The following is a 2,500-nucleotide window of genomic DNA, read 5'->3' as shown; positions in this document are numbered from 1 at the left end:
GATTTCCCTCTGCACTGTCCGATTCGTCTTCTTCATTATCAGCTAGACAAACAACGAACAACCAAATAGTTAATTAGTGGCACACCCGCGCTCAGTGTCGGGTTCCCGCGAGTTGGTTTTTGTTTGTTTGCTGTTGGTGTTGCTGTTTTTTGTTGTTGTTGTTGTTCTTGTTTTTGGATTTGTCCGTGTTGGTCTTGTTGATGGTTGCGTGGTATTGCTTTTCAGGGTTATTAATGATATGTAAATAGTGTCTGGTGACAGTTCATGGCTCGGGGTGGTGGGATGTCCTCCCCCCCTCCCCCCGCGGGTGTTGGAAAATACTTCCCTTTTTTATGTATTTGTATTGATATCATCTTTATCACTATCTCCATGACCATCGTTACATCTCCATCATTATCATCACCATCACCGTTTGATCTTCATCAGTTCCGTGGTGTTATTACCACTGGTGTTTTTGGTGGTGTTGTTATGGTTTGAATATTATTTTTATTTTTAGTGATTATTGTTGTTATTACTATTACACACACGCGCGCACACAGACACAGACACACACACACACACACACACACATATATATATATATATATATATATATATATATATATATATATATATATATATATGTATATATATATATATATATATATATATATATGTGTGTGTGTGTGTGTGTGTGTGTGTGTGTGTGTGTGTATCCACACACGCACATATGTATATTCTCCCATCTTACTTATATATTCATTACTTATTATATTTTCCCGATACCCTTTCAGATTCCTTTCTTCTCCTATCATTCCTCTGCCATGTTTCTTCCGGTACGAACAGCTGATCGAGCGATATCCGGAGAACGCGTGAGATGGGCATCGCTCCCCTCCCCCTACCCCCACCTCCTTCACCCCCTCCACCTCCCTCATCACCACCCCCTTCCTCCTTCCTCCCCCTTCTCCCTCGCCTTCACGCTTGGGTTGAGTCGCCGAGCCCGCGTCCGTGTTTGTAATTAACAGCGAAGATCCGAACGCGTTTTTTTTCTTCTTAAGGTGGCGAGTTGGCTTTGGCTTCGTCGTTGTTCGGGAGAGGGTATGGTGAAATATGGGCTTATTTGTATGTCTTTTTTTTTCTTATTTTCATTAGTACTAGTCTTTCTCTTTTTTCATTTCTTCCTGATCACCCCCCCCCTTCTTATTCCTCCCCTTTCCTCCCTCCCTCCCTCTCATTTTTTCTCGCTTTTACTCCCATCCCTTATCTCCTATCTTCGTATATCTCCCACTCCTCCCTTGTTCACCTTCTTTTTTTTAAACACATCTCCATCACGAGGCTTCGAGGTCCTCCTTGAGAAGCGAGCGAGCATGAGCGTCTTCCAAGGAGGTGACACGTGAGGCCAGATGACCGTGGTTTACACACCCCAGAATAGCTCGGGTCTGGCGCCTTTATTGGCCCGCCAGAATCATCGGCTGGTGACATATGGAACATTATGGGGGGGAGGGGGAGGGGGCGAGAGAGATGGGTGGAGGCGAGAGAGAGAGAGGGAGAGGGAGGGTTGGGGGAGAAGGGAGTGGGAGAGATAGGGAAGGGGAATGAGAGCGAAGGGTGGAGGCGAGAGAGAGAGGTGGGGAGAAAGAGAGAGAGGGTTGGGGGAGAGGGAGAAAGAGGGATAGGGGGAAGGGGGAGGGGGCGAGAGAGAGAGAGGGGGAGAGAGAGAGGAGGGGAGAGAGGGGGGGGAGGGGAGGGAGGGGGGGGGGAAGGGGGAGGGGGGAGAGGGGGGGGAGAAGAGAGAGAGATGGGGAAGAGGAGAAAGAGTACGAGAGGAGGGGTGAGGGGGAAAGGGGAAGGGGAGAGAGAGAGGGGGGAGAAATAGGAGAGACAGGGTTGGGGAGGGGAGGAGAAGGGAGGGGGGAGGGTAGGTGGAGAGAGAGAGAGGGTTGGGGAAGAGGGAGAAAGAGGGATGGGGGAAGGGGAAGGGGGGAGAGAGAGAGATGGGGAGAGAGAGAGAGAGAGAGAGAGAGGGTTGGGGGAGGGGAATAAGAGCGAAGGGGGAGAGAGAGAGGGGGAAGAGAATAAGGGAGAGACAGAGACATTGGGTGGGGAGGGGGAGGGAGAAGGGAAGAGAGAGAAGGAGATGGATAGCGAAAGAGGGAATTAGTGAAGGAGAAGAGAAAGAGGGAGTGAGGGAGGTGAGAAAGGGGGAAAGGGGTGGATGGGGTAAGACAGGTAGACAGACAAACAGACAGACAGACAGACGAAGAGAGACGGAGGGAGGAGGTTGTAGGACAAGGGAAAGAGAAGGAGGGATAGAGAGGGAGCAAGTGAAGATAGAGAATGAGAGTAGACTCTCCCTCTCCCCCTCCCCTTACCTTCTTCCTAACCCTTCCCCCTACACCACCTTCTCCCTCCCTCCATCTCTCCCCCTCCCCCTCCCAACCTGCCACTCCTATCTTTATTCCATCCTTCTCTATCTCTATTTCGTCCTCTATCAATCGTTCTGCACATGTTCGCACTTGCA

At 49.8% G+C, this 2,500-nt stretch overlaps 1 pseudogene; it reads right to left on the bottom strand.

The window, feature by feature from the left end:
* Positions 1–2,500, bottom strand: part of LOC147470558 (uncharacterized) — a 6,251-nt pseudogene that overhangs the window by 941 nt on the left and 2,810 nt on the right.

The sequence above is a fragment of the Penaeus japonicus genome, unplaced genomic scaffold (genome assembly GCF_977035675.1).
Source record: "Penaeus japonicus unplaced genomic scaffold, GWHDUDI00000001_assembly GWHDUDI00000014, whole genome shotgun sequence".
Lineage (NCBI taxonomy): Eukaryota > Metazoa > Arthropoda > Malacostraca > Decapoda > Penaeidae > Penaeus > Penaeus japonicus.
Note: the sequence above shows the minus strand (reverse complement) of the source record. Positions and strands in the feature narration are given on the sequence as shown.